The sequence below is a fragment of the Halichoerus grypus genome, chromosome 14 (assembly GCF_964656455.1).
Source record: "Halichoerus grypus chromosome 14, mHalGry1.hap1.1, whole genome shotgun sequence".
In the NCBI taxonomy this organism is placed as follows: Eukaryota; Metazoa; Chordata; class Mammalia; order Carnivora; family Phocidae; genus Halichoerus; species Halichoerus grypus.
In genome coordinates this window covers 47950898-47965684 of record NC_135725.1, presented here as the reverse complement: position 1 = coordinate 47965684, position 14787 = coordinate 47950898, and the positions used below count along the sequence as shown (strand labels likewise).

At 41.6% G+C, this 14787-nt stretch overlaps 2 long non-coding RNA genes across 7 annotated transcripts in view; one reads left to right on the top strand and one right to left on the bottom strand.

Annotated features, from left to right (window-relative positions):
* LOC144380006 (uncharacterized) overlaps window positions 1-14787 on the bottom strand; it is a 247033-nt gene that overhangs the window by 135091 nt on the left and 97155 nt on the right. The gene's annotated exons all lie outside the window — the stretch shown is intronic.
* Window positions 579-13885, top strand: LOC118529724 (uncharacterized). 6 transcript variants are annotated; one of them, XR_013443657.1, is made up of 6 exons: window positions 579-654; window positions 5624-5779; window positions 9617-9892; window positions 12192-12297; window positions 12845-13100; window positions 13509-13885. It is a non-coding gene; the product is annotated as an uncharacterized LOC118529724 (long non-coding RNA). The 6 variants fall into 6 exon arrangements; XR_013443656.1 differs by having other exon boundaries at window positions 12187-12297; XR_013443655.1 differs by lacking the exon at window positions 12845-13100.

The following is a 14787-nucleotide window of genomic DNA, read 5'->3' as shown; positions in this document are numbered from 1 at the left end:
AATGAAGTCACGGTCTTGAGATCTCAAGGATTTCACTGTGTTTGGCCAACTCCACTGAACTAGAATACTTGGCTTAAATAAGTGAAATTACAATTATATGTTAAGACACATCTACATTATCTTCATTGTCATTTCAATAGACAGTTACTAGATGCCAGGCATGGTACACTATATATTATAGCATTTGGGCCTCACAGATAATCCTGTGAAGTAGGCACAATAGTTATACCCATATTTAATGAGGAAGCTGAGGCACAAAAATGTTATGTAACTTTCCTATTGTCAGAGAACAAAACAATGGTAGCATGAGGATCCACACCCCAGCAGCCAAACTCCAACGCCCATGCTTTCGCAAAGCAAGTTTCTGATTGCCTCTGGAAAATGGCAAGTTACTTAGGTGCCTGCCCATAAACAGGAACTGTTTAGTTTAATAGTTTTCATGAGATTTCCCAATCCATTTAAACAACCCTGTACTAAGCAGTTACTGTTATGAAAATGAACAAGATCTGCATATGCTAAGCAAACCCAAGCCACGGAGATCACATGAATTTCCTCCGTAGGTTCACTTCTTCGCTTACCTGTTGGATTGATCACACGCAACACCTGAGTTGGAATTACACTGAGACTTTTTGGCATGGCTGGAGCTAACTGGTGGTAAGTGTACTTAGGGGATTACATTTGATTATTACTATGACTTTTACTGGAAGTCTCTGACAATGAGATGAATAGTTGTTAGAAAGGAAAGGTAAAAAGAAAACTGTCAGCCCATGGAACAACTTGTCACTGGTTTGTTTCAGAGCCTAGAGTTCATAAACCTTCCCCTCCTGACTCCACAAAGGTCCTTCTCCTTCCAGAAAGTTCCTCTTCCCAAAGCCAAGAACCGATAAGGAATGAGGACAGAACAACAGGTGCCTTGTTGTCTCAAGTGGCTTATTGACATCGCTAAGATTTTTCAGACTGGGTAACACCCATTTAGCTCATTATGCCCCTCATAGTAATAATCTTCTTTAGGTACTTTCTCCCTGTTGAGAGGAAGTGAAGTAGGGTGGAGTGAGAAACATATGAGTCTCTCTCTCTCTTTCTCTGTCTCTCTTTCTCTCTCTCTCCCTATTTCCAAGTTTAATGCAGCTCAATTTATGTCACACAAGGGAGGATCCCATTATAGGAGCTAATTGTAGGTGGCTACAAGATACAACTGAAAGACAAAGGGGGATAAGGGCTTATAACAAGGCACCTAGGAGACCCCACCCTGGGTAATGCTTCCCTGTGTTAGAACCATCTGCCAAGGAGGCATGACAAATGGCACAGCCCTAGTTAGGGGTCAGAAGGTCTGGATCCCAGTGCCGCTCACCCTGTAATCTTGGGCAAGCTCCTTTTCCTGTTGAGGCTCCAGTTGCCTCACTCTTATAAGGGATAAATCCTCACCAGAGGGTTCAGTGGGAATTGATGAGATCTCATGCAGGCAGATATGCTCTAGGTCACTCTAGGGGCCTGTGTCAACGACGGTTGTTGGTTGATTTTTCGGAGTTCTGGCCTTGCTTCTCACTCTAACCAGAAGCTTGTCCTTGATCATTGCACCTCTTCCCAAGCCCGGAAGAGGTAAAGATTTGACATTGCGTTGGGTGTGATCCCAGGCAGTCTTATTAATAAACATGACTTCCTGTTTCCCTACAGTGAGAAAAGAGGAGGGAAGCAAGGTCTGAGGAGAGTGGCGGGGGCCACACCAAATGAGGACCTCAGCAGGGACAATAAGAGCCTGCTCAAGCTGAGTCAGTCCCGTGTTTTTTCCTGTTAAATGATTCACATGCCAAGGCAAATCGGGCTGAGATGTGCAAACTCTTCTCTGCCTTTCATCAGCTTCCAAATGAGTTGGTGATTTTTGTTTTTGTTTTTCCTATCTCACTGCACTTTCCTTGGAAACATGATGGCGCCGTTTTCATTCCAGGTTGAGGTCCCCCCGTCATTTCAATGTCCTGGGGTGGAGGGGTTGTCATATCCAAAAAACACTGTGCTCATACATGACTTTAAAACTACTTAAAGGGTCAATTTAAATGTTATTTGTATTTCTTAAACTTCTTGTGTTTTTTGACTCAAGTAGGTTAAATTATAAACAAAATTTCATAGCATATTATATATAATGAAGTTGGAACTTTGTAAAAATCAAGCTCTAGATATACAAATTTCCTATATGTGTCTTAAAAGGCTTATTGTTGTAAGAACAAGTGGTGGGGAGGGGCAGAGGGAGAGAGAAAGAGAGAAGCGGACTCCCTGCTAGGCAGGAAGCCTGATGCGGACTCGATCCCAGAACCTGGAGATCATGACCTGGGCTGAAGGCAGACATTTAACCGATTGAGATACCCAGATGCCCCTTTTTTCAGTTATTTTGAATGGGAATTCCTTCTGAATATATAACAGACAAAACATTTTTCTTCATAAAAAATTGAAACTTCCATTCATTATTAAAAGTCATGATCCTAGGGGCGCCTGGGTGGCTCAGTCATTAAGTGTCTGCCTTCGGCTCAGGTCATGATCCCAGGATCCTGGGATCAAGCCCCGCACGGGGCTCCCTGCTCAGTGGGAAGCCTGCTTCTCCCTCTCCCACTCCTCCTGCTTGTGTTCCCTCTCTTGCTGTGTCTCTCTCTATCAAATAAATAAATAAAATCTTTAAATAAATAAATAAATAAATAAACAAATAAATAAATACCATGATCCTTAAATCCTTTTAACACTGACAGCCACCATTTTGTCCTCTCATATTTAAGTGAGGTCCAGTTTCATTGAGGCCCTTCTTCCATGTTTTGCTTAATCTCCATGCATATCCATAGCCATCATACCCTTTTTAGCCAAGTTATTCAGGAAGAGATGGTTTTACTATTTGGTTAAATCTGGACATTCCCCAGCTTAAGACCCTCTAGTAACTTCTGATTATAGTTAGAATATTAGCCAAACTCCTTTTCATGACCTATAGATCCCCATATGGCTTATTCCCTGCCTTTCTCTCCAACCAATCTCTCCCCCCTCCACTGTGGCCCACACACTGGCTTTCTCTCTGTTCCTCAAAAGGGCCAGGCTGTCTGAGATTCTTTGCACTTGCCATTGCTACTTCCTGAAAGAGTCTTCCCTCATTTTCATCTGACTGCCTCCTTCTCCCTATTTAGTTCTAAGGTCAAATGTCACTTCCTCACAGAAGCCATCAATGTCTCCCACACCAAACAGGTTGTAACTACTTTCCTGCTTTGTGTTCTCCCCAGCAGTTAAAGCACGATTGGAATGCTTTAATTTGTTTCCTTATTTATTAGTTTTTGTCAATATCCATTTTCTGTCAGGTCTGCTATACTTCAGGAGAAGAAAGCCTTTATCTGTCTTGTTCACTGCTTTATCACCGTTTCCAGAACAGCTCTCAACACATAGGCGGCACTCAATAAATACAGTTGAAGGAAGAAACCCTGGCTCATCTCCATACCTACTTAAAGCTCATCTCCATTTATCATGGGGAGTTCTGGTTGCCTTGAGTCTTATTACACATTGGGTAATCCAGTCTGAATTATCAATTACAACGATATCCTCAGACAGTTGTCACAACAGTAAAAAGCTGGTAATGTCCAATGTCATTCCATCCAATTTTGGAAAGAGACAAAAGAGCTAAGAGAATGTTGATGACACACTCTAATTTCTCGGGTAGTTCTTTTCAAACTTTTCCAACAAAATACAACTAATAGTTTAGAATAGTGAATAATAACATTTAGAAGGGGATCAGACCAGGAGTATAAAATGGCCCCCAAGGACAATATATCTTTGAAGTCATACATTATGTTTTTAAAATCCAGATGAGGGCGCCTGGGTGGCTCAGTCGGTTAAACGTCTGCCTTCAGCTCAGGTCATGATCCCAGGGTCCTGGGATCGAGTCCTACATCGGGTTCCCTGCTCTGCAGGGAGCCTGCTTCTCCCTCTGCCTCTGCCTCTCTCTCTCTCTGTCTCTCATGAATAAATAAATAAAATCTTTTAAAATAAAATAAAATCCAGATGAATTTTGCATTCTAATAATCACATATCTGGGTTTGATTTAGCATAGAAGAAATTTCCCCTCAAATTGTTGGAAAAAATATGCCCTCCAAGAAGATGTGTCCTATTTACTCTGGAAAACCACTGAGAATCCCCAGGTACATATGATCCAAGCTGATAATCATCTAGAAATAATTCTGGAGGAGCCTTGAAGGGAGAACAGCCCTTACCTATCCTTTGTTATCCTCACCCCATCTTCACCCCAGCGTGGAAGAACTCGGGAATAAAGACACCAAAGTGAACCTTGAGTCCTAAGGGGTGTCAAGTTTTGAGAAGGAAAGAGACTAAAAGTTATATCTTTCTGCATCCCTCTCTTTTCAGACATCGCTTTTAAAGTATTTCACAGCTCTCTTTCTTTCCATGTGCTTGGTGAGATGAGAGGGACAAGCTCTCCTTGCTCTTGGGAGGAGAGAGCCTAGAGTGAGCATATAATGCACTTTTCCCAGGACCATCCTGGTTATGACTATGTTGTCATGGCAGTATTATTCATGCTCCCTTTCCATTTGTATAGTATATGGTCACTCCAAGGGATGTCTTCCCCACTCTCCCTCCCACTTAAAAGAAAAAGCAGGAACCACTCTAAAGGAGTCATAAACAACATGATGTAAATCTTCTTCCAGTCCAACATCAACCCACTAAGAAAAAGGAGTCCTTGTGACTCAGATGAGTTGTCCATTTGATCCTTTGAGAAAAATCACAAAAGCATTTGGGGTCCAAACCTTGGTTTTAGCAATAACATTTTCTTTGTCTAATACATTTCTGCAGTTAGGAATTGGTCATTACTATGGGCTGTTCAGTGAGGATTGGAGAATCAGGATCCAAGCCATCATGCATGCATTACAATAATAATATTTATAGGAAGAAGACAAAAGAAACAACTAGGATGGTAAGGGTGAATTGAGTTAATTAGTAAAAGCATTTTAAAATAAAATAAAATGTGATGAACAGAAAGTATGCAGTCAGAGATGCCACATGAATTTGAATAATCAGCCCTTTCAATGACCTGGCATTTGAAGGCATAAAAAAGAAGACCATTATCCCATGAATGTACCAAAAAAGATTGCTGGGATAGTAATTATGGTGGCCACTGTGGGAAGCAGAATAGACCAATGGTCCCAGCTGCTGCCCTCTGAAATCCATCACCACATTTGCTCTGAGTCCATGTTTTCTGTGGTGGCTCCCAGCCATGACTAAGCAGAGCACGGCCACTTAAGGCAGGCCTGTTCCTGAAAGACGCAGGACTCCTCTAATGGGCAGCATCGGCTTGAGAACTCCAAATTAGCCTTGCCAAAACTTCCTCAGAATTGAAATCTGAGGGAAAAAAAAAATTTTAAGATATTATTTATTTATTTTAGAGAAAGAGAGAGTGGGGCCGGGGGGGGCGTGCAAAGAGAGGGAGAGAGAGAATCTCAAGCAGAGTCCCTGTTCAGCACGACCCTGAGATCATGACCTGAGCTGAAATCAAGAGTCAGATGCATTACCGACTGAGCCACCCAGGCGACCCCAGAATTGAAATCTTAAGGCGTTTCTTCCTTGCCTTCTTTCCCTCTCTCCTTCACAGGGATCAGTCCTGCATAGTGGTCTGACAGCTCTCCCAGCCTCCTCCAGTGCCCTCCCCATTTTTCTCCCACAAGGTTTTCCTCAACAAATTTCTCACATGTCTATTCTCATCATGGCATCTGCTTCTCAGAAGACCTGAACTAACACAGTGATCCAGGTAGGGATCTACTTGAGGGACAGGAAGAATTAGGCCATTTGATGCATTTAGGCTAATTTGATCTAATAGTAAGAGGAAGGGTAATGGGTGATGATAAAAGAAGAAGTTCGAAGAGTTTAAGACTTAAAAGGGAAGTTTCGGAGAATAAGTTGTGACAGAAGTGGTTATGATGGTGGGGGTGGAGGTGAGAATAGTCCGGGTCAGAAGTTATTCATTTGCATATTTGATGCTACATTAGGTCCAAAGGCTTGTATGAGATCTTTTTGATGTAGAACTCAGGAAATGTTGACAGCAATGTTTCTTGCACCTAGAAGAAGCCAATCTACAGTGAAAGAGAAGAAAGTCAACTCAGAGAGGGAAGCAGAAGCAAGAGCTGGAGGGAGATCCTGGAGGGAGTTTTTGACCCCTTATTTCAGCTTTTCAGGAAGTCCATCTGTACCCCTATAGTTCCCATAGTTTGATTGCTCAGCATTTCTCATTTTACCTAAACTAGTTCAAGATGGGTTTAGTCACTTGTAACCAACAGAGATGTGACTCACACAACAGAGAAATTTAATTTTGTTTTCCCTTAAAAATATCTATCATTGTATAGTATAAAAATACCCAAGGCCACATCGTTCATAACAGCAAAAATAAGTAAAATGAAAACAACCCAAACATCTACCAATGGTAGAATAAATTATAGCAAAGTCATGCAATGGAATATTATAAACTATGTAATGTATGAACTACATAAACTACATATAAACTACATAAACTACAGCTAAACATGTCAATAATGATAAATCTCAAAATAAAATATTGGGAAACTGGTAAGTTCTAGAAGAACTCATACTATAAGATTCCATTCACATCAAGTTCAAATACAAGTATAACTAAACCATGTATTATCTAGAGATACATACAGAGATGGCAAAACTAAAGGAAAATAGGTAATGATTTACACAAAATTTAGGATAGTGGCTACTTCTAGAGGTGGGGGGGTGTGACTGGAGAGGACACACAAAGACATCTAAGGACTAAGAAAGTTGAATTTCTTAAACTGAGAGGTGTTTATTATATAGGGTGTTTCCTAATTCCATGCATATATATTGAATTCACTTATATACGATAATTTTAAAACAAAAATAATTATTATAATAACTAACTACCACATTTTGAGATGATTAAACAGATGTTTAAAAACAGGGTCCAGCATATAGTAAGCTCTTAAGAAATGATATGAGCCATAATACTAATATTATCACATGCAGATAATTGTACCACCTAGAAGAAGAAAATACCAAAAAGTATGTCTTCATCTGTGTACACCATATAGTCCAAGATGCCCGAAAATCTGTTAGAACCACAGCCCTATTAGAGATGGGAACTTCGTGGTTTTCAACCTCCACTCACCTAAGGGATAGTACCAGAAGAGATTCTCAGATTCACAGCCACAGACAAGAATTTACTTGGTTAGTATCAGGCACCCAGTGGATAGCCATACTAATGAATCTAAGGTGTTAAGGTGTTTAGTTACCTGATATCACATAATTAGCCCAACATTTAAAGAAAAACAATTGATTAATATGGCATCTTAGTAGAGAAAATAATAAACAATGGATCAAGTATCAGCTTCAAGCTATTCTAACTAGGGTCTATTCACAAAATAAGAGAATTGTGGAATTCATAAAGCACCCTGGCCATCATCTCATTCAACTATTTAGTTTACAGCTGAAGAAGGAAAAGCTCAGGGAGGTTATCTGGACTCTTCAAGGTCAACAGTGACTTTGTGGTGGGGTCAGGACTAGTACAGAAGTTAGGATGGAAGCTGCAGAAAATGTCCTGCTATTGGGTGTTCACAGACCAATTAGAAGGGAAGATGGGACTAGAAGGGAAAGTGAGTGAGATCAGGTATGGAAAATTCAGCACTGGTTTCCTTTCAAAGGAGTAGAGAAGCTGGAATCCTTTGAAGCTCCCCATGGATGTAGGCCTAACACACCACTTTTTGAGTGACACCTCTGAATGAACTCTTCTGGGGACAAATTCCTGGGAAGAAGATAGACTCAGTTAATTCTCATAGCAGAAAATATGTCATATGCAATTTCAGGGAAATTTCTATCTCAAGCTCATTCTCATTTCTATCACCTGCATCTAATGCACTTGATGGGCTTACAATACAATACTTGCTCTTACGTGATTAGCTTTCTCTTGAGTCATGGTTATCCCAAGCCAATCACCTATCTAAGGCTAAGTTCACAATTATTCCTTCAATAAGTACTCCCGGGGATGAAGACTCTGTACTAGGCACTAGAAATTTGATGCAAAGTGTTTAATCAAACTCCATTTACCCTGTCCAATCATGGGAGACAGTGACTTATTCAAAAAAAGAACGTATCAACCAGAAGTAACTGGATAAAGACAATGCCCCTCAACCCTTTTGTCACAAGACAATTAAATGAAAGCTCATAAAGAACCTTTGCTTACTTCGGAACTTTATCAGCTTGAGCCCAGCTGATAGGGAAAGTAGGTCTTATGGCTGAACTCTTGAACCAGGAAAGGATCAGTCCAAAGTTTCTGTCAGGTGACGTGACCTACAAAAAATATTTCCACTCCTTGGCTTATCTTTATGACCGACAAATGATTGCCTCTTATTTGCTCTATATGCTGGAAAATGTGGCTAAATTGCTGAAGCTGTCCCAAACAAGAAGGTTCCTTCTGGGGAAAAAAAAATATTCATCCCCTAAAGCAAGGTTTAATTAATGAAAATGTAGCCTAGATTATCAAACTATGCCTTTTGGGGGGGGAGGGTCTGATGTTTAATGGTTTGGGAGCTTTTTGAACAAGCAAAAACACCTCTAAAAAGAAACCAGACCCCTCTCTAACTTTTATATCATAACTTGTTGCCACTCCGCAGTGTTTGTAGCAGCTCATAACAAGAAAGTATGACCTCATCCGTTACTCACTCACTACCATCCACCAATTTAATGAGTTTCACTGGAAATTCCCATTTTAGGGGAAATTTCTAAATTATAAAATAACTCTTTTTTGTTACTTATCAATGAAAAACTTGAATTGTAATCAAAGTATAGTGGATAATTTCTCTAAAGGAGTAAGTCAGTAGACAAAGCCAAGTGTAAGCCTCCCTGTTTATTAAAGGGAGCTAGATCTAAGATCCTAACACGGCACTGTGACCAAACTATGTGAGCATCCAGTGACCTTATGCATTGGCATAACTTAACCAGCTTATAACTTCAGAGACTGACAGCAAAAGGTGAAGTTAATGACTGTCTACTGAATGACCAAGCAATGCGCACAGAGTCCAAACAACTAGAGTGATACCCTCTTCTCAAGTGATTTATTGTCTGAAACACTGAGTTAAATGGAGCACCCGCTATATCTAAAGGCAACGGTCAGTGGACAAAAGCTGTTTGATCAAATGTCAACCTCCATAGTCCATTGGGAGAGGCAGGAATTTACTCAAAATGTAGTATCAGATTAAAGTTATTTTTCAAAAATTAACCCTTTTCTAAAGAAAACAGAGAAAGAAAGAGATAGAAAGCACAAACAAATAACAGTAAATAAATACATCCATCAGACAAGGTCACGGCCATTTTTTTTAATCTCAGAAATTATTCCAGTTTAGACAAAATAATTTGAAAAGATAAATATTTTCATAGTCAGAAAAACTAGGTTTGGGGGGTTGTCTGTTGGTTTAGTTTTGCTTGTTTTAGTTAACTTTCCTATCAAGGGCCAGTTGGTGCCTCTGACCTTGACCCGGCAATAGATTCAAGTGCCTAATCAGAGATATGGAATGCTGTATCTCATGACATCTCATTCTTTCTCTGTCCTTTAAAGCACATACTGCCCCCCCCCCAAGGAACTTTACCATGAAACTAAATGACACAGTTAATAAGGACCTCAGACGGAGACCCTCCCTCCCCAGGCTGCCTGAAGACCCTATCTGAGCCCCTGTCGGTCATCCTTTACAAGAACCAACAAACTGTATGTGTAGTTCCAGTGCTGGGTGGAGGAAACAAGGACAGCAGAAAGCAGCCTTAGATCATCCTCCCAAGGCCCCTGATGTGGAAGGAACAATCACCGAGCACACACAAACGATCATTGTCATCCCCGGTACGAGGGCTTGGGGTGTGGGAAAGGAAGGGCAGCCTGGAATTTGAAAGCTACAATAGCAAGGTACGAGATCTGAGAGCTTCAAGAGGAGTCTGTTTTGTTTGTTTTTAGTCTAGACTGAGAGTGCAAGGGCTTAGGAAATATGCGTTAAGTTAGAAGACACCCTGGGGTTGTTTTCTTTCTCCACTCGGAGCCCTGAGTAATATCGCGCATGCTGGTGCCTGCACCAGAGCTGACTAAAGGCTGGAGGAGCTCCCGCCCTTTCTCTCCACATCCAATCAGGAACCAAGGATGATTGCCACTTGCTTCTTTGGACCTCCTCCACCTTTCCCACACTACCTGTGTCTGCAATACATCAGCTATCTCAATATTTCTCACATGGATTAGAGCCCCTGATCCATATGCCATACTGCTTTCGAAAGAACAGGTTTAAGACTGCCCAATTTAAAAAATTCTTTAGTGGCTTCCAATAGCCTTCAGGTTAAAATCCAAACTGTCTTAGCATACAGGTTCTGATAAGACAATTCCCTTGGTTCATATCCTGTCATTGCTATTTACCAATCTGGGAAAGTTTCTTAACCTCTTTGGTCCTCGGTTTCGTCATCTATAAAATAGGGTAACAACCGTCATTCCTCATAGGTTTGTTGTTAAGATCAATGAGATACCCTTTTCAAAGAGCTTAGCACTGCCTAGTTTTCAGTAACTTTTGGCTATCATGGCTATTGTTATTTTACCAACTTACTATTAGCTACAATAGCCCTCCCCACCATGGCCCCTTCCTCCTCTCCAGTTATGTATCTTGCTACTAGCTCATTGGTAACCACAGGTTTTGTATCTGAAGGACCCACTTTATGCCACAACCCAATGCTAAAGGATTTACATATATTCTTTAATCATTCACAACTCCACGTGATCATTACTAGCATGCTCATGTTACAGATAAGGAAACTGAGACTCAAAAAAGTTAAGGAGTGCCTGTGGCTCAGTGGGTTAAGTGTCTGACTCTTGATTTTGGCTCAGATCATGATCTCAGGATCATGAGATGGACCTGGGAGTTTGACTCCATGCTCAGCATGGAGTCTGCTTGAGATTCTCTCCCTCTCCCTCTGCCCCTCCCCCACTGGTGCATGCGCACACACTCTCTCTCAAATAAATAAATTAAATAAATCTTTAAAAAAAAGAAAGAAAGAAAGAAAGAAAAGTTAAGCAACTTGGCCAAAGTAACCCAGCTATGAAGCAGGAGCCCATAGTTGAAATCAAAGTCCATCATACTCCAAATCTGTTTTGTTTTGTTTTGTTTTGTTTTTAATGACTACACTCTGCTGCGTGTATCCCACCTTATTTCCCCCCAAATTGCTGGAATGGTATTTCTGGTCCTACATGCTTTTCCAGAACCTCACCGCTTCTCCATCAAGAGGTGGAATCTATGTCATCTCCCCTTGATCGGGGGCAGCACCTGTGGATTGCCTCAACTAATTGAGTCTGGCACAAGTCAAGCCATGTGATTTCAGAGGCTAGCTCATAAAAAGAAATGAAGCTTCTGTCTGGCAATCTCTTCTAGAGCGTGCCCCTCTGGAGGCCTAAGCTGCCATTAAGAAGGTCAGCTACCAGCAGCTGGAGCCCCAGCCGCCAGTCATATTTCAAGCATCTCCAGCAGTTGCTGCATGGAATAGAAAGGAGCTGTTCTCACCAAGCCCCACCCAAATCGCAGATTTGTGAATTAAAGACATGATCGTGATTATTGACGCCACTGAGTTTTGGAGTGCTTCGTTATGCCCTAATAGAAAACCAGATCAGCCACGGAAACCTCCAACGCTGTTTAATCACTTTCATTTCCCCTGACAACACACCTCTCACGGCCCTTGCACAAGTGATCGCTTTTGCCTACAAATCACCACCAGCCCACAATGCCCCAGCACAGACACACACACACACACACACACGCCCTCATTTAAAGAGTGACTTGGCTTTCAAGAGTCATTGTAGGTGTTGTAGTTTTAGTCATCTTTCCCAAATTTGGAAGTGAGTGGTTAAGGACCCAAACTTCTAGTCAAAATGTCTAGGCTTAAAATTTTTGTTCACTGCTTCCAAGCTGTAAGACTTAATCTCTCCAAACCTGTTTCTACAAAAGGGAGTGATAACCAAACCCCTATCTTGGTATTACAGGGATTCATTTATAGCTCCTAGCAAAATTCCTAGTATTTAGTAAGAGTTCAATACATGTTGCTGTAATTAGAGCATTAATCATACTGCATTGCAATTATCTATTTTTTTTGTTTCCTCTTCTGAACAAGAACAGTGTATGCTCAATGCCTTGGCACCTAAGATAGGCAAAAACATTTTTGCTAAATACAGAAACAAATAAATGAATAAAGAAGAAAACAAAGGAAGGAGGAAATGAACAGGTATGTATAATCTAGCCTCCTTTCAATTCCTCAGATCTAGTGTGTAAGAGGGTTAAAGTGAGGGGCGCCTGGGTGGCTCAGTCATTAAGTATCTGCCTTCGGCTCAGGTCATGATCTCAGGGTCCTGGGATTGCCCCCCATCGGACTCCCTGCTCGGCGGGAAGTCTGCTTCTCCCTCTGCCTCTGCCCCTCCCCACTGCTTGTGCTCTCTCTCAAATAAATAAGCTTTTAAAACCTTTAAAAAAAAAAAAAAAAGAGGGGTAAAATGACAAGAGATCTCCAGCCCTATAGGAATCAGTTTGGGCACTGGCTGCATGCTCTTCTTCATGTCGGGACCAATTCTCTTTTCCCAGTGGCAGGTAGAACCACAGCCATTATTTCTGAGACTCCCTCCTACCCAAAGCCATGTAGAGAGCATCCTCCCTTGGCCAGGTGAACCTTTTTGCTTCTGACACTCCAAACGAGATGCCAGGACTATAAGGAAAACCAGCACCAAAATCTCAGATGGCCTCCAACTGCAGATTCTCTTTCCTCCTCTATTTTATAGCCTGCCATCAAGATGCCAAGTCAAACGCAGTTAATCTTTTACAGTGTCAGTCCCCTTTATGGACTCCATGATATGGCAATGCCATATGGCGGCAATGCTCTAGAAGGGACTCTGCTCTTACCTGACAAGCAGGTTTATGCTGTACTTAGCAAATAAGTCCCTCTTGCCTCATGCGTGATATCTCCCCACTGATTCCTGCTCAACCTAGTGAAATTGAGAGAAATTACTAAACAGCAACACAGCTTTCATTAATAAGGTGAGAAGTCTACCCTTAATTTTCGTTTTCACTGTAGAATTTACATATATGTATACTTATACATGCAAGTATCATTATAGCAGCTAACAATCTGTGGATATGGTGGCTCAGCTCCACCAATGGCTGTTGGAACTCAACGCTATCCCACAATACCAATGTCATTCTGGAGCACCTTAATTTCAATATCCAGAAAACCCCAATGCCCCGGGGAGTCCTTCAATATGCCCTCTTGCCTCGGCATACGAGTGAAAGTTTAAATATTTATTAAATGAGTAAAATTCAGGGTGTTGGCTGTCTATAGCCATAAATTGCTTTAAAAGCAAATGTGGACTTTGTCTTATTGTTGTTATTACTGCAGATTCTAAGCTTTTTATAGGTTTAAACATTTCTGCATTCTTTCTTCGGAAGGAGCTCTCTCAAGTCTGCTGAAAGTTACAAAGATTTCTGAAGTCTGCTGAAAGCTGAAGATTTCTGAGGCGTGGCACCACATTCTCTGATTGGGCCGCTGCTCTCGAAAGATAGGGGCCTTTTGCTGTTGACTCACCAGAGGGCAGCAGCTTTGCAGCTTGATGTCAGCACGCAAGAATGTCAGACACTTCTCGCCAGCCACCTCCCACCCAACCCCCAGGAGTAGCCCAGAATTAAGCAAAGCTCTTTGGGTTAGCCTCTGCCCAGCCTCCTGGTTGGGCTTCTCGCTGCCCTGGTTACCATGCTCCAGCAAAGAAAATCCCCACCACCTCTCGGCAGGGGAACAATAAACTTTTCCAGCTATGTGTCTCTGGGGATACCGATGTAATGGCCTGATTAATGTTTAGATATTTGGGGATTGGGTATATTTGGGGGATTGGGTATGGTTTTCTGGGTGCTCCTCTTCAACACACACACACACACACATACACACAGGTCTTCTCTAGAAGGAAAACAGCACATGTACAGAAAGAAAGCTGCAAACAGGCACTAGCAAAATTTCTAGATTCTAAATGGATTATGTGTTTTTTGTACTCCTGGTATTCGATCTATATCTGTTTCCCCCACATTTCTGACTGTCTCAACTGAAGCCTCAGATCTAGCTCTAGCCTAGCTTGGACTATCCCCGAGGTCCTTTCTGCCCTAACGGTCTATGTTTGCATGAAATTAAACAATTAAGAGCTTTCTGAGAGGAATAACTTCTTGAGGATACTCATGAGACCCAGCCGGTTGTCTGCCCACAGTGGGTAGTCCTAGTTCCATGAGTACCTATTTTTATATGTCACCTACTTTCACATCTCATCTCCCCTTTAAGAGAGGAGAGTCTTAGTCCTGTGTTAATTAAAATGTTCATATTTTTTGCATTTTTGCAATGGGTCTTGTGGTTTGGGGCAACTGAAAGCAGTCAACAGATGGTAGACTGTATGCCCACTTAAGGTAATCATGGCTAAGACCAAGCAAGCAGTTAGCCAAGGTGAAACTGATGGATCACAGAAACTAAGTCTGCCCAATTCCACTTGCTAAAGAGTGGAGATCCCAGAGCTTAAGGCTCTTTGATTCCCTTCGTACACTAATAGTTGAGGAAAAACCACTCTCTGCGATCTTGCCCTCATACTATTTCTTTAACCTGATGGATGGCACCAGCCTCCACTCCCCATTCTACTTGAATGTCCTCTAAGATTCTCCAATTTGCTTACTGTAGTGGGCTAAAGGGTGGTTC